The sequence below is a fragment of the Leopardus geoffroyi genome, chromosome B2 (genome assembly GCF_018350155.1).
Source record: "Leopardus geoffroyi isolate Oge1 chromosome B2, O.geoffroyi_Oge1_pat1.0, whole genome shotgun sequence".
In the NCBI taxonomy this organism is placed as follows: domain Eukaryota; kingdom Metazoa; phylum Chordata; class Mammalia; order Carnivora; family Felidae; genus Leopardus; species Leopardus geoffroyi.
In genome coordinates this window covers 103,278,577-103,306,170 of record NC_059332.1, presented here as the reverse complement: position 1 = coordinate 103,306,170, position 27,594 = coordinate 103,278,577, and the positions used below count along the sequence as shown (strand labels likewise).

Sequence of the window (27,594 nt, the reverse complement as noted above, 5' to 3'; positions counted from 1 at the left end):
TGAATTTGTATCTTTTTTTTTTTTTAATTTTTTTCAATGTTTATTTATTTTTGGGACAGAGAGAGACAGAGCATGAACGGGGGAGGGGCAGAGAGAGAGGGAGACACAGAATCGGAAACAGGCTCCAGGCTCTGAGCCATCAGCCCAGAGCCTGACGCGGGACTCGAACTCACGGACCGCGAGATCGTGACCTGGCTGAAGTCGGACGCTTAACCGACTGTGCCACCCAGGCGCCCCTTGAATTTGTATCTTTCCCCAGGCTAGCAGTATGAGATACGATCCTCTCTTATGATCCCGGGCAGTGGCAGTGAATGGCACCTCCCAGCCAGCCATGTGACCATTGAGGTAAACAGAGATACGCTACAACCATTCTATTTTTCACTTTCAGTACAGTATTTAATAAATTGCATGAGGTATTCAGTACTTGTTATAAGCTTTGTTAGATGGTTCTGCCCAACTGTAGGGGAATGGAAGTAGGTATCCTGAGCACATTTAAGGTAGGCTAGGCTAAGCTATGAGGTTCTCTAGATTAGGAGTAGAAAATGCATTTTTGACTTAAGATATTTTCAATTTATGATGTGTTCATTGGAACATAACCCCAGTGTAAGTGGCCCCAGGTCTTCCAAGATGATTCCCCTGCCATACTGTCAGGAGGTCAACAGTAGGCTAATGTTATGTCACAATGCCCGTGTCATTCACCTCACTTCATGTTATCACATAGGCATTTTACCAACTCACAGCATCACAACAAGAAGGGTGGATATAAGGGGCACTGGGGTGGCTCAGTCGGTTAAGCCTCCAACTTCGGGTCAGGCCATCATCTCGCAGTTCATGGGCTCGAGCCCCAAGTCGGGCTCTGTGCTGACAGCTCAGAACCTGGAGCCTGCTTCCGATTCTGTGTCTCCTTCTCCCTCTGTTCCTCCCCTGCTCATGCTCTCTCTCTCTCTCTCTCTCTCTCTGTCTCTCAAAATAAATGAAGGAAAATTTAAAAAAAAAAAAGAAGGTGGGTACAGTACAAGATTTTGAGAGAGAGACCACACTCATATAACTTTAGATTATAGTATATTATAATTGTTCTATTTTATTATTGTTATTGACTTCTTACTGTGTCTAATTTAGAAATTAAACTTTATCAGGGCACCTGGGTGGCTCAGTCAGTTAAGCATCTGACTTTGGCTCAGGTCATGATCTCACAGTTCGTGAGTTCGAGCCCCGCGTCGGGCTCTGTGCTGACAGCTCAGAGTCTGGAGCCTGCTTCAGAGTCTGCGTCTCCCTCTCTCTCTGCCCCTCCCCCACTTGCACTCTGTCTCTCCCAAAAATAAATAATAAACATTAAAAAATATTTAGAAATTAAACATTATCGTAAGCACATAGGGATAGGAAAAAACATAGTACATATAGGATTTGGTACTCTATGTGGTTTCAGGTACCCAGTTGGGGTCTTGGAATGTATCCCCCGGAGGTAGGAGGGGAATAATGTATACAGCTATTCACCAATTTTAGATTTTAAAGGGACCAACAGTCGCTTTATGAATATTTATAAGGTGTTTAACTTTTACATTTATATGCCATTCTTACAGGTTTCAAATTGCTTTTGATTTTTTTTTAACATTTACTTATTTTTGAGAGACTGAGCAAGAGTGGGGGAGGGGCAGAGAGAGAGGGAGACACAGAACCTGAAACAGGCTCCAGGCTCTGGGCTGTCAGCACAGAGCCCGACGCGGGGCTCGAACCCACAGACCATGAGAGCATGACCTGAGCTGAAGTTGGACGCTTAACCGACTGAGCCACCCAGGTGCCCCTTGATTTTTTTTTTTAACATTTATTTTCGAGAGACAGAGCACGAGTGGGGGAAGGGAAGAGAGAGAGAGAAAGAGAGAGAGAGAGAGAGAGACAGAATCTGAATCATGCTCCAGGCTCTGAACTGTCAGCACAGAGCCCGACACAGGGCTGGACCCCACCTACTGTGAGATCATGACCTGAGCTGAAGTCAGATGCTTAACCGACTGAGCCACCCAGGCACCGCTCAAATTGTTTTTGAAGATGTAGAAGAAACTACTCTTTACCAAAGGAAAGACTTCCTATGTAACAACTGTTAAATTTGGCCTAACAGATGGTGAAAGTGCAAGCTATGCATTACCCGTTAGAAACCTTTTCTGTTTTCTTAAGGCTGAGAGGTCACCCTGGTGCCTGTGCTCTGAAAGCGGGGCTCTGATGAGCAAGTTAACTCCCTTCCACCCACACTTACCCATCTCCTCCTCCTTCTCAAATTCTTTCCCACCCTCCTGTTCTCCTTCCCCCTTCAGTACGGATTTGAAAACGAAGTGCCCCTTCTCTGCCACAGGGACCGTCTCTCCACGCTGGTACCTGTAATGACCTCAGCTCCCTCTCCTCCAGAGCTCACCTCACAGCACAGCACGGAGCATGGAGTCTGCAGCCACACATGGACTCCTAGTGTGGCTCTGCCGCTTTTCGTTGCACAATTCTGCATATTATTCACCATCCCACAACCTCAGGTTCTGCATTTAAAAAATGGAATTGTAAGGGCGCCTGGGTGGCTCAGTCGGTTAAGCGTCCGACTTCGGCTCAGGTCATGAACTCACGGTCCGTGAGTTCGAGCCCCCGCGTCGGGCTCTGTACTGACAGTGCAGAGCCTGGAGCCTGTTTCAGATTCTGTGTCTCCCTCTCTCTCTCTGACCCTCCCCCACTCATGCTCTGTCTCTCTCTGTCTCAAAAATAAATAAACGTTAAAAAAATTTTTAAAAATGGAATTGTAACAGTGCCTGTCACATGGTAAATTCTGGAAGAGTGAGAGATGCTCTATCATTGCCTCTCTCACTTTCTTGCATCCCTACTCTTTTCTCTTATCTTGATTCTGTTTCTTCTCCAACAAATCTCAGTTCTTCCCGAATTTAGACAAAACACGCCTCCACCCTGTAGCATCCTCTCCCTACCATGTCTCTCCCTTTACCACTGAATTTTTGAAAGAGTAGTGTTCCTGTAGTCTTTTCCTGTTGACTCCAAATTTCTTAAGTTTCACTACTGAATTCGCGTCCTCAAATCTAATCACTGAGCCGTGTATCTCTTCTCTATTTTTAATTCCTTGAAATAGCTGCACTCATCAACACTGTTGGATACCCCTTTGTTTGAAATAATTTCTCTCTCAGCATCTAGTATCGTTCTGTATCTGTGTATTTTTGATCATTCTTTCTCTTCCTACCTCCCAATGTAGCTGTTTCTTCATTTCTTTCCTCCACCCTCTCTGATTACGTGTGTACCATACTTCTGAAATATCACCAAATCTAGCAGCCCTGCCTGAATGACCCAACGTCTCCATACTGAATTAAACATCTCATTAGGGGTGCCTCGATGGCTCAGTAGGTTGAGCATCTACTGCTTGATTTTGGCTCAAGTGATGATCCCAGCATCAGGGGATGGAACCCCACATTGGACTCCATGCTGAGCAAGGAGCCTGCTTAAGATTCTCTCTCTCTCTCTCTCTCTCTCTCTCCCTGTGCCCCTCTCCCCCACTCACATGTTCCCTCTCTCTGTCTCTCTCTTTCTCTTTCTCTCTCTCTCTAAGATTAAAAAAAAAAAAAGCAGGATCTCATTAATTATCTGTTTGGACGTTCTGTGAACCTTTGAACTCAAAACACCCCACGAACCAAAGTCATTCCATTGCACCCAAACCAGGTCTTATTAACACAGTATTAAAGATATTGGCATTCTCCTTGGCAACCAGAGCCAACATCTTCAAGTTACTTCCTCTCCTACCATCTCCTACCGTGGATCAGTCACCAATCCCATAAATTCTAGCTCTATACTATTTTCACATTCATCACTGTCTTCCAGTTTAATTGTCACCTCCATGGTTTGGGATTTATTACTTCTTATCTGAACTATTATAATAACCTTCTAATTTGTTCTAACTCATCTTAAGTCTCTCCTTTCAGCTTTCCCCTAACCTTCATTTCTGAACTAATCCATCATCAATGCCAGATAAAGCTTCAGTTTAATTTAATAAGTGTTTATGAATAAGAAACTTGCAAAAGAAAAAAAATAGGAATTGATATTTGGGGGCAGCAGCTGGTAGCATATCATAGATTTTACTATGTTATCATATTTAATATTCAAAACAAATTGTGACAGACATACGTGGTTGCCCATGCAATATCCATTTCCCCCTTCCACCTTTGAAAGGGAACCCTGATTTTATTGAGGTTTCCATCTCCATCTCTCTCACAGGAAGATTCTAATTAGTCTGTCCTTGTTTTCTGACTGCTATTACTGGTCTAAGGGTAATTACACGTCCCAAAATGATGCGTAAGGAAAGAACTTGTATTTCATGGTTGGCTAAGAATGTCTCTGTCTCTCATGAGACAGGAAAAGAGAGCATCTTACCCAGTTTGCCACAGCCACCAACTTAGGACCATAGGAGGGGCCAGACCGAGAATAAAATTGACAGACAAGGGCTGAACCCAAAGAGTAGTAAAGAAAGAGTCAGAGAGTGACACATTGTATCTCCAAGCCCCTGGACTACTGATACCCCAAGACAACGTGTTTCCATATTTGTAAATTCGTTTGGAATATTCTATTACGTATAGCCTGAATCTGCCTGATGAGTAGTCTTATGATATGGAGTCAGGTTCAGAGAACCCCAAGTTTACATGGCTGGTTGCAGCAGAGCCTAGATTTGAAACTGCGTTTGCTTGACTACAAAGCCCTTGCTTTTCCCACTAATCCGTATTATCTGATTAAAATTCTCATCAGCTTAAAACCTGTAGAAATATTTCAGACATTCATTGAGACATTATTGTGTGTTCTGCAGTTACAAGCGCTTTACAGGTATTAACTCAGTGACTCCTTGAAATAACTGTATGAGGCTCACATGCTATGGTCATTTTACGAAGACCGAAAGATGTTAAATAACTTTCTCAGGGTCACACGGCAAGTAATGATCAGAGCGTGGGATTGAAACAATGCATCTGGCTCTAGAACTCCTGCTCTCCGTCACTGGTCTTCAACACAATTCTTCATGGATCCTTTGCATGTGCTCGAAGCTTGCAAACCAGGTGGCATAGTCACAAGGAAAGCTGTGGGAGTCTACTGGAAGAGAACGCTGGCTTACAGTCATAGTTTCTGCATGTGTCAGAGGGCGGTATGAACGGGGGACTATTGGAATGAGAATATGTGATATGAAATGCAATATCTTTTGGCTAAAGAGGAGGCAGCCCCCCTCTCACATCAAGGGTGAGGCCTGGCAATGGTGCTGGCGGTGGAAGTTCTCAAGGAGACCTTCACATATGGCTTAGTTCGAATTTTCATGATGCCCAGAGAGCCAGGCCAACTCCTTGAGGGGCTCTCCACAGAACCAAAACTAATTCCAAGCTCCCGAGCCTAGCATTTATATTCTGAGTCCAATCTACCCTTCCAGTCCCCCCACACACCCCCACCCTTCTCTTTTATACACGCCATCTCTTGTCATTGAACTTAGGTAATGAAACCTGTTCTACATTAGCCCTGATCATTCTTTCATAGGGAAAGTTACCTTGCAGGGAGATAATTTTAGGAATACAGCTAGCATCTATTTACTGGAAACGGAAAGAACCTCAGCAGTTGGATGTCTTTGTCATAATGCAGTGAGACATATGGTGAGGGCAATGGTAGAATCTTAGAAAATGAGGTTCGCTCAGTGGGAGACTCTGTTTTGTATTTTCAAAAAAAAAAAAAACTCTGTTCAAGTTCTACTCAGCTAACAAATGAAGTAAGGTCCCTGTTCATGCTACATCATGGAAAGATGAGGTGTCTGTCCTCACTCCTAACGAGAAGCCAGGGGCACAAATTAAGCAAGCCTGGTAGTTCTTTACCCATCTGTAACTTAATAAAGTATTACAGAGAAAAACAGCTTCAGGGTTTGTACCCAACTCTTGATTTTTTTGTGTTTTTTTGTTACTGTGGACATAAAATATCCCCTCCCTCCAGAGCTTCTGTGAAATGGTGTCTTGAAAATAAGTGAAATGTCATTTGTTATCTTCATTCAGTAATGGTAGATTATTAAGTTCCTGTTTGTCACTGGGATAGTAGGTTTCATCCAAAGGTAACATTCCAGTATTTTTCTTAGGATTGGAAATATTCTATCTGAACAAGATAAATATTAAGCATTCATCTTTCTTCTTCAACTGTCAGTAAGATCTTGGGGAGGCCATAACAGCCAGGAGGAATTAACAGTAATCGTAACTGTATTAACAGTTTTACATAGTCAGTAGTAGAAGGAGTAGGGGAAACTTTTTCAGGTCGTTGTCAATCTAAGGTTTTCTTTTCCACAAAAAGCCGAGTGCTTTAAAATCCCTTTAAACACCACAAGCACACCAGAGGAAGAATTCAAGGAAAACAAAAATAAGATCTGATACTATTCGAAGGTTTTGCATGTTTCACTAAATTTCTTTGGCGCCGAGAAGAAGGTAATTCACATTGCGTACAGCACAGCAGCATGCCAAATTTTATTAATGGAAACCTATCATCTATCCAGTTGAGGGAATGAAGAGGGCAAATAGGTTAAATTTTTTCTCTTAACTATTAATTAATGCGCCTCAGGTAATCTCATTCCTATTAATGTCATTGTACCACCGGAAAATATAGTCAGAACAACTGTACATGTTAATCAGTGCTGCTTGCAAAGTTAATACAGGATAGAGGTCTGAATGTCTCCCTCTAAATCAATAGCAATAACAACACCACCATCAGAGAAGATGCTATTAAACGCTGCCCGTTCAGCACATATGCCACAGGCTAATTCTACCAACATCTACGTTTCTAACTAGATTCGTGTTTATGCCAAGATAACCAAATCAACAAAATGCCTTACAACACAGCCGTGGTCTCCATGAAAGTTGTGGCAACAAGAGCACAAATTTAAGTATGAAAAGAAAATTTGTATTATGTCGATTTTATTTTAATATACATAATATTGAATTTTTTAGAGAAGGAACACTGACCAATTTGCTTTACTAACCTGAATATATATAACGTGGGAATTGGAATCTCAAAAAGTCTTCAAAAAAAAAATAGAAGAAGACTAGGGGTGCCTGGATGGCTCTGTTGGTTAAAGCACCTGACTTTTGATTTAGGCTCAGGCCATAGTCTCACGGTTCGTGTGATCGAGCCCCGTGTCAGGCTTTGCACTGACAGTGGAGCCTACTTGGGATTCTCTCTCTTCGCCTCTTTCTCTGCCCCTCCCCTGCTCATGTGCATTCTCTGTCTCTCTCCTTTTCTCTCTCTCTCTCTCTCAAAATAAATAATAAATAAATAAATAAAGTGTATAAAGATTGTTTTCATAGAAAGTGACAAGATCACATTGTATCTGGCTAAAGAGAGGAAGGGAATTTATTGCTCAAGTAATTGAGAAAGCAAGTGTTGGACCCAACTTTAGGAAAAGACAGGATTCAAAGATTGTTACTCTTGTTACTCTCTTTCTTGTTTTTGTTTTCTCTTCTCTTTTTTTTTCTCCTTCCACGTTCCTTCCCTTTATTCCTTTTTTCTTTCTTCTCTGTGTGGTGGTCTCATTTTCTTTACAATTTTTTCCAGCTTTATTAAGGAATAATTGACTAGTATAAATGTGTATATTTAAAGTGTACAAAATAATGATTTGAGATAGACAGATCGAGTGGGATTACCAAAGTAAGGATAATTAGCACACCATCATCTCACATAGTTAACGTGTGTGTGTGTCTGTGTGTGTGCACGTGCACACGTGGTAGGAACACTTAAGATCTATTCTCGGCAACGTTCAAGTATACAGTTAGTAATACCGTACCATTAACTAAAGTCACCATGCTGTACATTAGATCCTCAGATCTTACACATAATATAACTGGAAGTTTTTTCCCTTTGACCAACATCTCCCTATTTCCCCCTGCCCCCAGCCCTTGGCAACCACCATTCTAGTCAATGTTTCAATGAAATTGGTTTTCTACATAGATAGTTTCATGTGTAATCACACATGAATGAATAGTAGCGGAAAACCAAAAATAGAATGGTTGGCGTAAGTGAGGAGCAATCTTCCAAAGGAAGTTTGCAGGGGAGAGGGATTGAAAGGATGCTCTTACAAGAAGAGAGGAAGTCAGGCAGAAATTCCCAACAATAGAAATCATCTTCATTGGTGTTTCCCACTGTGGTCTCCAGACCAACAGCATGTGCATTACCTGGGAAACTATTAGAAATGCATATTCTCTAGCTTCCCGCCAGATCTACTGAATCAAAAACTCTAGAAATGGGGTCTGGCCACCCATTTCCACACGCCCTCCAAGTGATTCTCACACATGCTAATGTTTAAGAGGCATTGTTCTACATGATGATTCCAGAGTATCATTGTGACCGTCTATCCTGCATAGCCAACTGTGCCACCTTACTTTGTACACCTTAAATTGCAGGGATTTATGATAGAGCTCATCATAACCTGCCAATGCGGCTCCCCCCCTGATACTTCTGTTCTCGGTTAATGCCACCACAATCCATCTGGGAAATGGAGATGCATCATGGAGTTCTTCTACCCTAGACCCACTTGCTGTAAATTATCAAGTTCAGCCAGTCTCTGTACTGATCTCTCTTGTACCTGCCTTTTCCATAACCTCAAATTCATCTCTTCTCTATAAACAAAGTAATGCAATTAAAATGCAAATCCGGTATGCGTCACCTCTGTAAAACATTCTGAAAGCTTGCAGAATGAAGCCAACAGATTTGCATACTACTTGGCTAAGGCACCAACTCTCTGGGTGGACCTCTACTTTGCTCTCCCCCATATCCTAAGTTGCTCTCCACATCAGAAATTCGTGAATACCCCAGGATTCCATTTTAAAAATCCATGTTATGTTTATATGCGCATTTTTCTAGGGAGTAGGTCCTCAGTTTTCATCAGATTCTTGTTGACTCAAAAAGCGTAAACAATATCGATACAGTAGACAGAGGAGAAAAGTAGTGTAGGTTGTCAGTGCACATCAATGACTGAGAGTCCTCTGAAAAAAAGTGAAGATTAATCTAACACATCTCTCTGTATGAAGCCATTCCTATGCTTGTTAGAGTGACCACATGGGTAAGCTGTAATATAGATTCGTTGTGCCAAATTAACCATGGTAAGAAGGATTTTTCACAAGAGTGAAAATACCATAGTTCTAATCATCGTAATAATTGGAATCACGCTAATTATTTCCTGAGAGGATTGACGGAGGATCTGGAATGCAAACCAAACCAACCAAACAAACGATGCTTTGAAAGAAGAATGTATTTAATTTGAAAATAGATTTGATAAGGAGAGCCAGTAAGGATTGTGATAGCTATTTTTCGGGACTACCCAGCACATTTCCCATTAAATCTCATTATTTTTTCTAACATCCTACAGATCCTCCCTCATTCTTTGTGGTGAACGTGTAACCCATGCATGACCAATTATTGTGACAAATTTTCCTATCACAGTAATTGGCCCTGGGGTGAGCATTTAATAAATAAGCAAGGCAAAACAGATGCCTTCTTATATTGATAAGGGGATATTGGAAAGTAGTTCTCATTCAACTGGATGTGCTAAGACAGGGCCATATAAACCTAAGGCTGTCAATGACAGTACAGAGAACTTGTCAGAAGGGGAAAATTGAGCCAATAGACAAGGAAAAGCTAAAGAGATAGGGAAAGAGAAGCCCTGAAAACATCATTGAACTCTTATTTATCTGTACTCGAAGCTGGATTCACTTTGGACTTCCTAGCCATATGGACTAATACCTTGTCTTTTATTGCTTGAAGTACTTTCAGGAGGATTTCTATCATTTGCAACAAAAACAGACCTGCCTAATATACGGAACTAGGAGCTCCATACTTTGCTGTCATTCCATTTGTCACTGGACAGATACCAAGTCTGAACCTAGCCCGAGCTCCTTGTCTCAGAGAAGCTCACACTTTCCCAGTGATGAAAGGCACCATGATGAGGTACCTTTCTGTTGACATTTTGAGATCATCATTTGCTACATATATGTTTTTCTTGCTTTAATTTTAACAAATGCAATGGTAAAGTGCTCCATCTGATCCATACACAAAGCACCATGGGAGTATGGAGTGATGGAGGCAGTACGGAATCAGCAAAATTGCCAACCACCAGCTCTGTACATGTGGACAGCTTGCTCGACCTGCTAAGCCTAGATATACTATCTACCTTAAAAGATTTTAGAAATAAAGTAGGCAAATAATACATAGTATTACTGTGTCTGTCACATATTTGCATGAATAAATATTCTTTCCACAGATGCATGCATTCAAATAAGAGAAAAGACCAGTTCTCTTTGTTGGGAAGCACTGTAATTCCACAGAGAATGTTCCTCATGAATTGAGTGATCGGGATTTTGATAGATAAAAAATAGGGAAGGGCATTACAATTAGAGAATAGCATGTGTTTGCTAGTTATTTTTAATTTGCGTTTCTAGATCTCCCTTCTGCCCATCTCTTTATGACCTGCATTACCCAGGCTTTCTCGTCCTCCTGGCTTCTGCTGGGGTCAGCCAATGGTGACTCCTGGAGGATAATGGAGGGTGGGAAGAAAGAGAGCTCCGAGTAGTAATTTTGTCAGGCCACCTCATTCTCATGGCTATAATGCTCACTGGTTTCTGGTAACAACTTTCCAGTATGTACCTTATGTACCTCAATATCTTTGGTTGGTTTCCCTCACCTTTCCCATCCTTTTGTAAATAGTCCCTACTGAGCTCTCTCCAGTTAAATATTTTGTGTGCACCTCTTTCTTTTCAGCACCCAAATATATACAACAGGTAAAACACAAGAAGTAAAACGGCATGGTCTATTTAGGAAATCATAAGTAGGTCAATTTTTTCCCCATTTTCAAAGTAACAAAAATAAATAAAATTAAAAAAAAAAAACCTTCCTAATATCTTGGAACTATCTCGCTTGTTCTCCTTTTCCCACCATAGCTAAGCCTTATAAAAAACCAGTTTACACGGAGTCCCCCATTTCTTCATTCCTTCATTTTAGCCACCACATCATTCCATGAAAGCCTGTAGCAAAAGCCTCTAAACTATAGATATCCTTTGTTGTGTTAAGAAAGTTCCCTCCAATTTCCAGTTTGCTGAGAGTTTTTATTATAAGTGGGTGTTGAATTTTATCAAATATTTCTTTTGCATCTATTAATACTATCATATCGTTATGGTTTTTAACTTTATTACCGTGATGAATTACACTACTCAATTTTTAAACTTTAAACTATCCTTGCGTTGTTGGAATAAACCTTACTTGGTCATTTTTCTTTCTATAAGTACCTAGGTTCCAGTTACATCTAACTCATTCAGAATTTTTTACTTCATGTTCATAAGGAACATTGGCCTGTAATGTTCTTTCTTACTGTACTTTTCAAGTTTTGGTATCAAGATTATGCTAAGCTCAGAAGCTGAGAGGTGCTCCTTATATCATTTTCTCTTGGCTTACTCCCTAAGTCTTTTTCTTATAGTTTCGTTTTTACGCAGCCATTTTTTTTTCTACTTATAATCCTATGTCCATGCCTTAAGTTTTGGAATTTTCCAAGGTTCTACTTATTGTCTTAGTGGAGAAAGAAAAATGGCAGAGTAAATAAGTAGGTTGGGTCTAGATTATACAGGGATTTGTATTAAGCCTTTGTTACATTTCTGTCTAAAACACTACTGCAATTTCTCTCAAAAGCCTTCATAAACCCCCAATTGCTGGCAAAATTAGATCTGCATTTGGTTCACCCTTTTCCCTCCTCCTGATATGCCTGTCTTTCTCACTTTGTGTAAACTTCGTTTCTTCCAATGTTCATTTCAAAGATAGCTCCTTCCATGAAGACTGAATAATACCCCCGTGGTCCTTAAAGAATGCCATCCCCTCCCACTTGGGCTCTTTACATTATAGCACTGAACGGATAGCCCTTTTACAAAACCCATTCACTTTGTCTCCTGTAATAGTCACATATGTACAAGTTTTATTGCCACCTCCAAACCCAATCAAACTAGACTACTTATGAGAAGAAGTATATCCCATCTGTTTATCTCCTGCTGAGTCCAGTTCATTGTCTTATAATTTTTAGACCATTAAAAAACCATTTGTAGCTAATGTAACGTTGTGTGTCAACTACACTTCAATTTAAAAAAAACGCTATTTGTAAAGTGAATTCAATTAAAATTGGAATGGACAATCCAGGATGTCTGGCCATCTTAATCTGTATCTTATTGAACAGCATGCCAAAGGAAATCTCCTTGTAGGCAAAGTCCTCGCTAGCACTCTTTTTTCTTTCCTATGACATTTTGAGTCCTGCTGCTAAAGTAGATACGCTAAGAAAATGTGGTTTTCATAAGTCAATGGGATGTAGATAAAATTCTTACCAAAATAGGGCATTGGAACTGAACATCCAATTAGTAACTTCTAATAAATCCATGAGCTTAAACAAAAACTGCCATAAAGTTCTGCAGCAATGCACAAGGGAAATTTTGCAGCTATATATATGTATATATATATATATATATATATACACACACACACACACATGGATATATATATATGGATATATATATATGGATATCATGGTTATTTTATTTCCCCAATGTTTATTCTTTCCAAATGTTGGTATCTATGCTGGATCTTGATGAAAGGAAGGGGAAAAAAAGGGAAAATAAATAAACTGTGTCTGACAATACTATTTCCCTCCTGTAGTAGGTAACTTGTAATAAAATACATATATCTATTTATATTGACTTCCTCCTGGTCAGGAAAAAAAAATTATAAACAAACAGCAACAACAAAAGAGCAGCAGACCTTCCATCCCCAAGAGTATTACTAAGGCTTTATGCTGAAATATAGAACCCCACAGCCATGCCATCAAAGCATAGCATGTAAAATCTGAGAAAGCATGGTATTTCTAAATCAATAAAACATCAAATTGGTTGGTCCTACTTTTGCTGAAAAAAAAATTCTAGTGGTTTAACTTAAAAGTAGAGTGAAATACAGAAATAAAAAAAATAAAAGATCAAAGTTTTACTCAATATTACTTTTTTTTTCAAATAACATTTGAGCACCGAAATAAGTTACATATGAGAATGCATATTGGAATTAGTCAGTAGGGGTTTTTTTCTTGACTAACACAGGCATAGATACCTCTAAGCTGAAGCTAATGTTGGCTTATCATAGCTATGGATGGAAACTGTTGGTAGGATTAATTGAAGTCCCTACATGCTTACTGACCTCTCGTTCACATAATTAACTTGTTCAGTACTAAGTATGTGTTCCAGATCCTGTCTCTAACTCTTCTTCTGGCCCCTACGGTATTTTTTCCCAGTTTTCCTCTCCCCTCATTTCTTCTAGAAAACTGTCTTGGCACATCTTAGTCCTGCCACTGCACTTATTTTTTAAACAATGAAATAGGCTTTTAAAATATAATTCAAACCAGAGCCAGTCATCTACATATTCAGAAATATTTGAGGAGAAAAGAGAGCCCACTCTTAATATTACTTGTTTTGTGTTTTGGTTTCTCTGCTTTGGATATGAGCTATCTTACAATCACAAATTGTTGGGTAAATTTAAATTTAGGTTGAACAAAGAATCATTTGGATGACATAACTCACAGAGAAAAGAGAATGAAGGAAAGTGAGATGATCCTTATTAAAAAGAAGGAGGGAAGGAATATAGAGCTATGCGAGGAGAATAAGTTGGCAGTCAAAGACAATGAGTAGTCCACGAGAAACTGCAGAAAAGAGAGGCCATAAAGGAAGGAAGTTGAGGAGATGTGGAAGGTAAGTCAGTATCAAGAAATGGGGATAGAAATAATTAATGGATATTGATATCAGATATCTAGGAAAAGAAACAAGTTTTAAAAGAGTATGGCTGTTAACTTGTTTTTTAATGTAAGATGTGAAAATTCTGCCTTTTGCATTATAGAATATGTAAACAGTGCCTCCTGAAACTGTGCCCTGCGCAACGAGTATGATCATATGTGATGGCCCTGACGGCCAAGAAAATATTTTAATTTAAACAGAGGACGGGAGCACCTGGGTGGCTCTGTTTGTTGAGCATCCAACTTCCTCTCAGGTCATGAAGTTATGGTTTGTGAGCCCTGCGTCGGGCTCTGTGCCGACAGCTCAGAGCCCGGAGCCTGCTTCGGATTCTGTGTCTTCCTCGCTCTCTGCCCCTCCCCCACTCTCACTCTGTCTCTTTCTCTCTCTCCAAAATAAATAAAAACATTTTTAAAAATTAAAAAATAAATAAAATAGAGAACCGGCCATTGGAGAACCTTCCAGAAACTACTTTGTTTTGTATATCAAGCCAAAAGCATTGTGTGCTGGAAAGACCCTTCCTTTGCCACTTTCTAACCTAAAAAAAATGTCAATTTCATATAGTTCAGCGTATTAATTGCAAAATCTTGGTAAAGCCATTTTACCTTTCTTGGGAAAAGTTTTTCCTAGCTGTAAAATGAGAACTTTAGACTAGATCAGTGAGGGCCAAACTGTATTTTGCCCTGTCCTCTTCCACATCACTACACACTGCTCTGAACAGCAGCCTTCCTATGCACAGTGACTCCTAATGGGTACAGTGGTAGAGGGACCACATTGGTTGTCTCCTGCAGACAGTGATTCTGATTGCTCCTTTATAGAGCCATTCCTTTTCCCTGCCCCATTGGAAACCCTGGAGTCAGATGCTAGAATTTCTTGGATGACCAGAATAGTTCTTGGAGAGTCAGGCACCGGGACTTATAGGCTAGTTGGTGTTGACTGTCCAGAAAACTACACCCCATAGTTAAAATCTTAATCTGCCCACATATATGTTCAGTGTTCTGAGATTCTTCTTCGGCAGCAAATGTAGGTCACAGGCCATCAGCAATGGCCTGAAAGCATAATTATTTTGATGTCCACCCCATAGGAAAAACTGTGACTAAGAATAATCACAAGGCTTAGCCCTAAGGCAACATGCGAAGGTGGAGACTCCCTTACTGTCTTTTGGGAGGGCAGGTGAGGCAGGGAATAGGCTGAACCTTACTTAGGAAAAGGCAGAATAGAGCTCCTTGGGTTGTAGCACTTGTGACAACATTTTAGAATTCCTGTTTAATTTCCTGTTTTCACAGGGGAGATTAAAGAGTCTTGAAATTACCTGTCTTTGCATCCCGTTCATCTTTATATCCCAAATATCTATCAGAATGCCTTCTTGGCATTTGGTAAACCCTCAATGTCTTTTTTTTTTCTTTAACTTTATTATTATGAAATAACTTGAAAATCTGAATGGAAAATTTGGAAAAATAGTACTCCTTTATGAACTAGTTTCGTGTGTTGTTGACATGTTACCACATTTACTCTGCCCATCTAAGCCTTTTTGAAGTAGGTCACAATTATCGTGGCCAATTACCCTTGAATACTTCAGTGTACATTTCTAAAAGCAAGGAAGTTATATAATCATATTACAAATATTAAAGTCCTGTTACAAACCATTGCTGTAGTCCATGTTTATAATTGGCCAATAATCTCGGTGTTGGTTGATAGCAACCTTTCCAGTCAATGAGATAAATAGTACAGTTACTTAACAAATTAATAATTTCTGAATGAAAGCCAAGTATATTTTATCCTCTCAACTCTGTTTTCCTTAGTGCTAAATTTGTTTAACACCTGGAATTTCATAGACAATAGTGCAAAACAGAATGGGATTTTAAGTCAAAAGAATTAAGGTACCTAGATGGTTAAACTAGAGTAATTTTCTTAGCTACAGACTTCTTAATGGTAAAATGTTGATCACTCTCACATGGTGAGGGTATATTGTAAAAGGGTTTATAAATAACAACTGTCCAGGTGATTTTTTTCACCTCTAGCTAACTCTCTCCTGATCATAAAGTAGACACTGTAAAACATTCAAAGATAAAATACACTCACCAGCATAACAAAGTACAATGAAATAGAGAGGTTGGGAGCATATCCAAAAGAAAAAAAAAATTAGATAATTCTAGCAAATTTGATCACATGAATCTAAGGGTTTCTCACATGAGTCTAAGGGTTGATATTTTAGCCATAAGAATTTATTGTCATGAGGGCCGGGGGCTGTCCTGTGCATTGTATGATGTCTAACAGAATTCCTTTTTAAGTTACCCAACAAATTCCTACTGGCCTCAAAGTTAGTCATTCCACTGCAATGGGAATATATGCACATTTATGTCTACTTTCCAAATATCTGATTACAGTATATTATATGTCTATTTTGTCCACTGGTCTGTGAGTTCCTCCCGAGTAGTAAACATGTATTTCCAACTCTCCCCCAGTACTATATTTTCTGATAAATGTTGGTGAAGGAAGGGAGAGAAAAAAGAAAGAACCCCAAAGATATAACCTGGTACATAAGAGCAAGTGGAGTAATTTACAGAACTGAAAGAAAATGACCTGAATCCAAGAGTGCCTCATGAGAATCTATCTTGAAAAGTCACTTGATATTGACCACCATTTTGAGTGAAAAGTACAAAACCAAAACCCATGAAGCACTAAATACCATATGTTCAAATCTCCTAATTTCAGTGTTCCATCAAGAAAGATACATGCAAGGAACCTTTATATATCTGCGTACGACACTCCTGCTTCCAAAATGATAAAGTTAATATTATGGTATTATTGATTCTTCCTTTTCTTCTTCCAAGTACTATCAGACTCATGTGCACACATAATTGAATGAAAAAGTTTCTATTACATTCTTTTGGGAGAAAAGAGTTGATGTTGTTGTTTTCTTGTTACTGTTTTCAATAAATATACCAGAGAGAATATCAAGATAATTAAAAAAAAAAAAATTTTAACGTTCGATTCACTTTTGAGAGACAGAGAAAGACAGAGCATGAGCTGGGGGTGGGGCAGGGAGGAAGACAGAATCCGAAGCAGGCTCCTGGTTCCGAGCTGTCAGTGCAGAGCCCCACACGGGGCTCAAACTCACAAACCATGAGATCATGACCTGAGCCACAGTCAGCTGTTTAACCGACTGAGCCACCCTGGCTCCCCAAAATAATTTTTTTAAGTCTCTATCTAGCAATCTTATAAAAGTATGTTATTAGGTTCGTGTGGATAATATACAATCAAGTCCTATTTTCATACATAAAATTCCAAGGAAAACTTAGAAAAATTGATATAATAATTTGTTTTATTCCTTTCATAGCAAGAAACTTTCAGTTCATTCCCTTTGGTATTTAGTTGTTTAGTACCTGTGTTTTAACAAGAAATAAGAAAAAGAAAACCTGTTTAGAACACAGCTTTACTTTTATCTTACTGCATTGAATATTGGTGTTTTGACAAGAAGAGTAAGATTATGAAAGGTAAATGGACTAATTTAACCAGAGATTTTTATATAGAATGCTATAAGGAATAGAACCAATGCATGAAGACTGAATAAGTATGTAAAATAACAAAAACAAACAAACTAAAACCTCTCAGGCTCCAGGCTCCCAGAATGCCCATAAAGTAACCTGAAATTCTGAAAATAGAAGGCTTTTCCTCTGCTCTCAATACTATGCACATAGTAACATAGCAGGAGCTAAAAAAAAAAAAAAAAAAGTTATTGAATGAGTGATGGTGAAGGCTTCATACTGTTTTTATTTCCTCCTATTCATACATTCACCGGATATGAAAGTGGTCATGGAGCACTGGTTATGTGTCAAACACTTTTAGGAAGCTGGGGAGGGGTGCTTGGGCGGCTCTGTCAGTTAAGAGTCTGACTCGATTTCGGCTCAGGTCATGATCTCAAGATCTTGAGATCGAGCCCTGCTTCGGGCTCTGCGCCGAGCGTGGAACCTGCTTGAGATTCTCTTTCTCCCTTTGTTTCCTTCTGCCCCTCTCCTGCTCTCTCTCTCTCTCTCTCTTTCAAATAAAATATAAAATAAAAAAAAGGAAGAAGAACCTGGAATCTATTAATGAATAAAAAAAAACAAAGATTTCAATCATTGTGGAGTTTACATTATAAGCAGGCAAATAGAGAATAACAATAATTGTAATTAATAAGGAAATGACACATTATAGTAGAAGGTGATAAGTGCTATGAATTAAAGTAAAAAGTAGGGAATAAGAGGATGGAGAACAAGTTGAAGCATTAAATAGTATGATCAAGATAGTCCTCAGAAGAGGTATGAACAAATACTTAAAATAGTTCAAAGAATGGGAATTAGTGAAGCAGATATTGATAACAGGAACATTCCAGGCAGGAAGAACAGTTAAAGCAAAGTCCTTAAGGCATCATCTTCAGAAAACAGCAGGGAGGGGAGCATGGCTGGAAGAAAGTACATGAAAGAGATCAGGAGGTAATGACGCCAGACAAGGTCTCTCTGGTCCATTGTATTTTATTCTACTTTTGTCTGAGTGGAATGGGGAGCCATCACAGCATTTTTAACAGAGGATGGATGTTAGCTTTTATTTTTTTGTTTTGTTGTGTTGTTGATTACGGTTAAAGTAAAGGTACGCAAATGCATATTTAAGTGTATAATTCAATAAGTTGTGCATAAATGTAAATACTCAACTCCGTTCCCAAATATGATACAGAACATTTCTCTAACTCCAGAAACTTCTTTTGGGAACTTTCAATCTCCTCCTCCATGAGCAACTGTTTTTCTGATTTCTTTCAACGTAGATTATTTTACCTGTTCTTGAACTTCATATAAATAGATTCGAACTGTCTGTGGGTTTTTGCGTCTAGCTTCTTTCACTTAACGTAATGTTTTTGCGATCTGTCTATGGTGTTTGTATCAGTAGGTGATTCTTTTGTTGTTGTTGTTCTTGAGTGGTATTTCATTGTACAGATACAGTAATTTGCTATTGGCAATCCTTTTGATGGGAATTTGAGCTATATCTGGTTTTTTGACAATTAGGAATAGAGCTTCTGTGAAATTCCAGTACAAGTTACTTTGTAGATGCGTCTAAAGATGCATCTACTCTGCAGATGCAGAGATCAGTTGTTCGGTTGTGAAACTGAGGTCGCTATTTCTTTGCTGACCATTGGTCAAGGGTCACTCCCACACTGTAGACGCTGCCTGTTTGCCTCAGTATGTGATTTCCTTCCTCTGTTTTCAAAGCCAACAAATTGAGTCATATGTGTCTCCTACTTCGTATCTTTTCTGTCTTCTTCCATTGTCTCAAATTTCTGATCTACTTTCACTTCTAGAGGCCGATGTGATTACACAAGGACCACCTGGATAATCCAGAGTAATCTCCCTGTTTTAAAGTTTGTTGGCTTAATTCCATGTGAAAAATTATTTTGCCATGTAACTAGAAAGGAAAAATTTGCTTCCTCCTGTGTGACTCCTTTATGATTTACACTTAATACTTCTTCCTGTGGGAGCCAAAGACAGAATGAAATGTAGTTAAAATTAAATTTCCTTATAACCTGCGGCCCATTGGCAAATACTTGAGGCAGGCAGAGTATGACATTCTTCCAGGAAACCCCAATCTTAATGTTAATGAGTTGCTAGAGGGAAAGACAACCTTAGTTTGACAATAGCTAGGACTCCAGTATCTTATGAGTTCTCTTTAGTATATGAAAGTCCTTTTAGAAACTTCCTTTTTGTCTTTACCTTTCCCAACTCTATAGTATATAATGAGTCACTCCTCACAACCCCAGTGCATTTCATTCTGCCCGTGGGTCCTGTCCCTGTACTTTAATAAAATCACCTTTTTTTTTTTTTTTTCAACGTTTATTTATTTTTGGGACAGAGAGAGACAGAGCATGAACGGGGGAGGGGCAGAGAGAGAGGGAGACACAGAATCGGAAACAGGCTCCAGGCTCTGAGCCATCAGCCCAGAGCCTGACGCGGGGCTCGAACTCATGGACCGCGAGATCGTGACCTGGCTGAAGTCGGACACTTAACCGACTGCGCCACCCAGGCGCCCCTAAAATCACCTTTTTGAACCAAAGACGTCTCAAGAATTCTTTCTTGGCCATAGGCTCTGGACCCCCTCGCCCCCCACCAATCCAAAACCACATCACCCCGACCCTCTCCTTGTGTTCGATTGATTTGCTAGAGTGCCTCACAGAACTCAGCAAAACATTTTCTTACTGCAGGTTTATTGCAGGTTTATTACAAAAAGATACAACTCGGGGCGCCTGGGTGGCGCAGAGTCGGTTGGGCGTCCGACTTCAGCCAGGTCACGATCTCGCGGTCCGTGAGTTCGAGCCCCGCGTCAGGCTCTGGGCTGATGGCTCAGAGCCTGGAGCCTGTTTCCGATTCTGTGTCTCCCTCTCTCTCTGCCCCTCCCCCGTTCATGCTCTGTCTCTCTCTGTCCCAAAAATAAATAAACGTTGAAAAAAAAAAAAAAAAAAGATACAACTCAGGAACAACCAGATGAAAGAAATGTATAGGGTAAGGTATGTGGGAAGGGGCAGGGAGCTTCCATGCTGTCTCTGGGCCACAAGTTTTCCAGCACCTTCCATGTAACCACCAATCTGGAAACTCTCCAAATTCTGTCCTTTAGGGTTTTTATGGAGGCTTCATTACTTAGGCATGATGGATTAAATCAATGGCCACAGGTGGTTGACTCAATCTCTATTCCTTTTCCCCTTCCCAGAGGTCAAATGGTGGAACTGAAAATTCCAACCCTCTCCTCCAAGTTGGTTTCCCTGGCAACAGCCCTCATCCTTCCGTAACCTAGGGGCTTTTCAAAAGTGACCTCATTAACATAAACTCTGGTGTGGTAGAAAGGGACTTGTTATGAATAACAAAAGACAGCCATTTCACCTTTATCACTCTTACCACTTAGGAAATTACGAGGACTACAGGAACCCCAAGCCAGAAACTGGGATGAAGATCACATATATATTTATTTTATAAATCACAACATCACAAGAACATACTCACAGGTCCCAGGGATTAGGATATGGACATTTTAGGGGAGCAGTATTCTGCCTACCACAACTTTTTATCTGCTAACTCTAATCTGCTGCTAAATCCATCCACAGAACTTTTTTTAGGTGCTGAATTTTCCGTTTCAAGAATTTCTATTTGGTTTTTTATAGTTTCCATTTCTCTACTGATATTTCCCATCTGTTCACTCTCTTTATGACCATCTTTGAAATTAAGTCCTTGTGATAGATACTTGAATGTCCTTGACTATTAATTGTCTACTATTTTCATGATCTATTGATATTGATTGCTTTCATTTTTGATAGTGGCTCATATTCTGCTTTATGTAATAAATTTTTATTTTATATTTGTTATTGTGCTTGGAGATTCTTGATTCTGTTATCTTCCTATGAGAAGGGGTGATTTTTTTTTTTCCTAACAGGTAAATTACTGGCTGATCATACTGAATTTTTAAAGCCTTGATTTTATACCTTGCGGAGGCAATATATGGAGAGACAGAGAGGAAGGAGCGCGCTCATGCCTGCATTTGGGCAAATCAGGGAACACAGTATTTGCATATAATATGAGGAATGTCATAGGTTCCAAAGGAAAGCCTAAGGTGTTTACTTTTTACTTGGCAAGAACCGCCAAACTCTGTCTTCCCAGTATAGGTCAATAGCTGTAACCTACGCTCAACGTTTTCAGCCATCAAGTTGTTGCTTTCCTCTGGACTTTTTGTTATATGCTCTCTATATATGAATTTTAGGAAATCACAGGTTTGAGGGGGTCTTGCATGAGTGGCTCCATCTCCAGGCCTTCTTCTCCTAGCTTCTAGACACTCTAATACCTCCTAACTCCGTTCTTTGAAATTACAGGTCAATAAGGCTGGTTTCCGCGCAGTTTTATTCAAGGACACCACATTTTAATTAGATACTGCCCTCAGGCAGAAAAGCTTTGTAAGAATGCCTGTTACCTGGTATGGCACCCTTCTTTCCAAAGTCAAATTCTTCTCTGTGTCTGTCTACTTTGCATTATTCTCTAGTACCTTCAAATAGCTGTTTAAAAAATATTTTGAGGGGCGCCTGGGTGGCTCAGTCGGTTAAGCGGCCGACTTTGGCTCAGGTCATGATCTCGCGGTCCGTGAGTTTGAGCCCCGCGTCGGGCTCTGTGCTGACAGCTCAGAGCCTGGAGCCTGTTTCAGATTCTGTGTCTCCCTCTCTCTGACCCTCCCCCGTTCATGCTTTGTCTCTCTCTGTCTCAAAAATAAATAAACGTTAAAAAAAAAATTAAAAAATATTTTGAGGTGGGGGGGCCCTGGGTGTCTGAGTCTATTAAGCCTAACTTCGACTCAGGTCATGATCCCCTGGCCCACAAGTTCAAGCCCCACATCAGGCTCTGTGCTGAAGGCTCAGAGCCTGGAGCTTGCTTTGGATTCTGTTTCCCTTGCTCTCTGCCCCTCCCCGCCCCTCTCTTTCAAAAATAAATAAACATTAAAAGAAATATCTTGAGGGCACCTGGGTGGCTCACCGGGCTAAGCATCTGACTTTCGCTCAGGTCATGATCTCACAGTTCATGAGCTTGAATCTCACATGGGGCTTGCTGCTGTCAACACACAGCCTGCTTCAGATCCTCTGTCCCCCTCTCTCTCTCTCTCTGCCCCTCCCCTGCTCACTCTCTCTCTCTCTCTCTCTCTCTCAAAATAAATAAATAAATAAATAAAGTTTAAAAAAATGTTTAAAAAATATTATGCCAGGGTTTAAAATTGCTATCTACAAGAAAGTTAGTCTGATACAAGTAACTCTACCATTAACAGAACTGGAAACTGACTCAAATTTTTAAAGAATAAAGATATATTGTTGAAGGATAACTCTGTCTCCTGTGTTGAGAAGATATAGTAGGGCAGAAATACAAGGTTAGAAGCTGAAAGACAATAAGAAGTTTCTTGCAACAATCCAGGAAAGAGATGGGGTTGGTTTGTTGCAGAGTGGTGGCAATGAGGTGGTGAGGGGTCGAATCAGGATAGTTTTTACATAGAGCCCAAAGAATTTTCTAATAGATTGGGGGAAAGCATAGAACATAGATGTCAAAGGTATCTTGAAGACTTAGTAACTTGACAATTTCTATTAACTGGCATGGGGAAGTTATGCCGGGGCCTTGGGGAGAGGGGAGCAAAGAATATAAGTTTAGTTTTAAATATGTCCATGAGCCATCAGGGTAGAGATAGCAAGTAGGCAGTTGGATATACCAGTCTGGAGTTCATGAGAGAGAGATCTGACTGGAGGTAAAAATTCAGGGCTTACATCAGTTACCTATTGCTCTGCAATAAATTATCCCCAAACTTAGTGTCTTAAAACAAAAATATACATATAATAATAATGGTCTCACCCAGTTTCAATGTTACAAAGCCAGATATGACTGAGCTGAGTGGTTCTGGCTCAGGGTTTCTCATAAAGTTGTAATCAAGTTATAGCTAAGGCTATAGTCTCTCAAGACTTGATTGGGCCTAGAGGATCTGTTTTCTGGTGTGGCTGTTGGCAGGAGGCTCTTTCCTCATTATATGGACATCTCCATAGTGCTTCTCAGGACATGTCTCCACACAGAGCACTTGATGAGAGAGAAAACCCAAGATGGAGACCCCGATCTCAAAAGTGACATTCCAGCACTTGGTTACATTCCACCCATTAGACGACAGTCACTATGTCTGGTCCATACTCCATACTCAGGGAAGTAGAAGCAGGCTCAGTCTTTTGGAGGGAGGAAGATCAAAGAATTTGAGACATCTTTAAAACTGCCATGTAAGTTATCAGTATATCGATGCTATTTAAAGTCACAGGACTGGGGCGCCTGGGTGGCTCACTTCAGTAAGCATCTGCCTCTTGATCTTGGCTCAAGTCACAATGTCGCACGGTTCATGGGATCAAGCCCCATTTAGGGCTTTATGTTGACAGTGTAGAGCCTGCTTGGGATTCTTTCTCTCTCCCTCTCTCCCTGCCCCTCTCCACTCACATGTTTTCTCTCTCTCTCTCTCTCTCTCTCTCTCTCTCTCAAAATAAATAAACTTAAAAAAAAATATTTAAAGTCACAGGACTGGATGAGATCACCAAGAGAGAGGATGACATACAGATATCCAACACCTGATCTCTAGATCATACCAACAGAAAGAGGTCAAAGAGAAGGAAAAAAAAAAAAAAGTAAATAAGGTTAAGGGAGAGATCAGTGAGGTAATAGGAAAACAAAGATTATAAAATCCTTGAAGCTTGAAAAATAAAGTATACAATATACCAGGCCCTGTGATCGACTTTATAATAAGAAGTAGACTTTCTACTTTTTTACACTTAGTTTCCTGGCATTAAGCATACTTAACATGTACTGCATAATTGTTACATGCTACAGATATGTTTGAGCATTCTAAATATGTTATTTCATCCAACCAAAGAGACAGTTTTATCATTCAACATTTTAGACATAAGAATCAAATGGTTCAGAGAATTCAATAACTCGCCCAAATTCACATAAGTACAAAGCCTATAATTGAATTACAGTCAGCATAATCGAAACCCCAAGTTCTAGCCCTAGCCTTCAAGATATTCACTAAATTATAAACACTTTAAAATGGCTGTTTCATTTACCATATTTAGTTAATTATTTCCGCCATAGAAACAAAATCAGTGTTTATGACAAATTGGCCCTAATCCCTAAGAATTCTGAAATAATTTCTTTATAAGCAAAGAAATTTACCCCAACATGCAGTGTGCAAATAATAACATCATATAAAAACAATAAAGCATAATAATTCTTCTTCAGCAATGTCCATTGCATTCCTTTTTTTTTTTTTTCCACTTCCACTGCTACCAATTTTCCTATTTACCAGTTAGTCATTTATTAGCCTTCCATTTCTCTCCCACGGCATTCTTCTCTACATATAACTGCCATTTTAGCCTCCTGAAACACAAATATTAACCTGGCTTATCACAGCTCAGAAAATTCCAATGACTAAATGGAGCCAAGTCCAGACCTGTGATTCTGGCATTTCTTTCTAATCTCATCTTTTTTAGCCTGGCATCCAGTACAGCCAGACTATAAATATTTCATGTAGGCCTATCTCCATTTCTTTTTTTCTTTATCTTCCTGAAATGTTTACCTCCTTTTCCAATCTTCCTCCGTATAATCAATAAAGCTATATCTTGCTTGGGGCCACAAGGACCTCTCCATTCCTCTGAACTCCTGATGTCACAGGGCACTTACCATTCTGCTTTATATTCTTCATTTTCTTTGTAGTACCCTTCTTTGCCATTGAATGCAATGGTAGAGAAATATACTATGCCTACGGTATTTGTGAATCTTATAGTGTGTGTGTGTGTGTGTGTATTATACATAATACATGCTTAATATTAATTTAATATTAACTAATATCCTTAAGTTGACAGTAAATATTCTGTATACAATAATAGCAAATGCAGAGAGCTTACTTACTTTATTTACCCCTTCGAAGAGCTTTATGTATATTAACTCACAAATTTTCTCCTTTGATTTTCCTAAAAGTTTGCCAAATGTCTCCAATTTATTTGGGGGACAAAGAACTATTGAATAAGCTAACTTATGTAGTTTAAATAACACGTGTGACAAAAGCCATACATACCATGTATATAACTTCGGCCAAGTACTGTCCTGTGCTCTTGACTTCACCATCAGGGTACAGACGGTGGATATTAAAGTGTACATATCACGTTATCACTCCTTTCTTCGTAGCCTCCATTTACTTTCATAAATCATCATGCTTGGCAAGAAGAGGGAGGGAAGGCAATGGGAGAAAATTAAAAATAAAAATAAAAAACAAATCATCATCCTTATCCCATCCACTTTAATTAAACATAACCACTGAGTTCTGTTTCAATGTACATTTAGCATTGTTAAATAACTCCACTATAAAGCCCTTTATTACATGGTACATATAGGTCTTGTTTGGTCAAACTGTCTCTCTTAAACATGCAAAGTGATCTCGGGTGTCTAAAACAATAAAACAGAAATAAGTTACCCAGTTTTATTGACTGTAGTATCCAAACTTGGAGTGATGGTCACTGTAGACACAGAACAGATGAAAAAATAATAATAATAATAACAAATAAAAAACAGATAAAGTAATGTAAAGTAATTATATCAACACTAGGAGATTTGATCCTCAGAGGTGGTTTGTTTTTTTTTTTTTTCCCCACAAAGACTTAGAAGAACAGAAAAGTGTCATTCACTTTTTCTTGACAAAGAACAAATCTGTATTGGTAGCTGAGAAAAGAAAATCAACCCATTTATTTTTACAATCAACAAATTGTATTCTATGGTCTTCTTTCTGTGCATTGGCCAAAAAAGACTACTGATTTCTGCGGATCTAGCGGTTTCAGAAATGGAACATTTTATGAGTGATATCAAAGTAATACAAAAGTTCCAAAGTAAGATACCTGGAATTAGAAATCCTGATAAAATAGAAAGTACTTTGCAATTTCCTCTAGGTGCTTGTTTAATATTGTTTCCTAGTGCTTGGCAGATTTTCTTCCTCATCTCTGTCTTGCTGCACCTGAACGCAGAGATAAATGCACCCATAATACTGCCATCTCAAAAGGAAAGAGGGAGAAAAGTCATTTCTCGGCCCCACAAAGAATTGTGCCAGAAAGATTTGATGGGCTCCCTCAAACCCAGTCATAATGTTCACTCTGATTTGGATTTAATCAGAAGCACTGTATGGAGTTTTAATTAAAAAAAAAAAAAGACGAAGAAAAGAAAAGGAAAAAAGAACTCTTACTTTCTTGAGCTATTACAAAGGAATAATTATGTAGTAACATATTGTTTTCACCAAACCAGATGAAACTTCGGTCTATCCTTCCAAATCCCCTCATGATTTAATCTTGAATTGAGCAACACAGAACAAAAGAATCAATTCCCTTTTTAAGAAACAAATGTTTAATCATCACACTGGACCCAAGCCAACCTGCAAAATCCTTAGGACTAGCAAAAAAGCAAAAATAAAAACAAAAGACACTTAAAAACTTTTTCAAAGATACTGCTAGCTATCCAGTATTATTAAATCATTCAAGTTTGTCTTTGGCAAATTCAAGTACTCTACTTCTCTGTCCCTTTTTCACTTGCTATTACTCATCTCCCCTTAAGTGCCCACAGCTATCAAATCTATCTTTGAACCTCAATGTAAATATGCAGAGAAACAAGCAAAAACCTTTTTCAAAGATATACTAATGGTGTTACTTTTTTCCAGGGTTTTTGTATTTTAAATTCAATTTTATTTATTTATTTGTTTATTTATTTTAATGTTTATTTTTGAGAGAGAGACAGAGCATGAGCGGGGGAGGAGCAGAGAAACAGAGAGAAAGACAGGACCTGAAGCAGACCCCAGGCTCCACGCTATCAGCACAGAGCCTGACTCAGGGCTCAAAATCCCGTACTGTGAGATCATGACCTAAGCTGAAGTTGGATGCTCAACAGACTGACCCACCCAGGTGCCCCATATTTTAAATTCAATTTTAAAGAAAACATCTCCTGAGCATCCATTCTTTTCCAAGTTCTGGAAAAAGTGAAGAAGAGACCTATGCCCTGTACCTGGGTTCTCACAGTCTACCAGGGGAAACAGAATTATAACAAATGACCAACCTACACTGAGCTAAGCTTATGACAGAATCGTATGAAAGGTACAGAGAAAACAGAGATATTTTACTCTCTATTTGGGGTCATGGATGCCTTGGAAAAAGTGTTGAGTT

General features: G+C 39.3%; 1 long non-coding RNA gene across 1 annotated transcript; it reads right to left on the bottom strand.

Moving 5' to 3' along the window:
* Positions 1-10,321: 10,321 nt before the first annotated feature.
* Positions 10,322-26,518, bottom strand: LOC123609797. The gene is made up of 3 exons (XR_006717967.1): positions 26,287-26,518; positions 25,473-25,610; positions 10,322-10,551 (listed from the first exon to the last, which is right to left on the bottom strand). It is a non-coding gene; the product is annotated as an uncharacterized LOC123609797 (long non-coding RNA).
* Between the last annotated feature and the right edge of the window lie 1,076 nt (positions 26,519-27,594).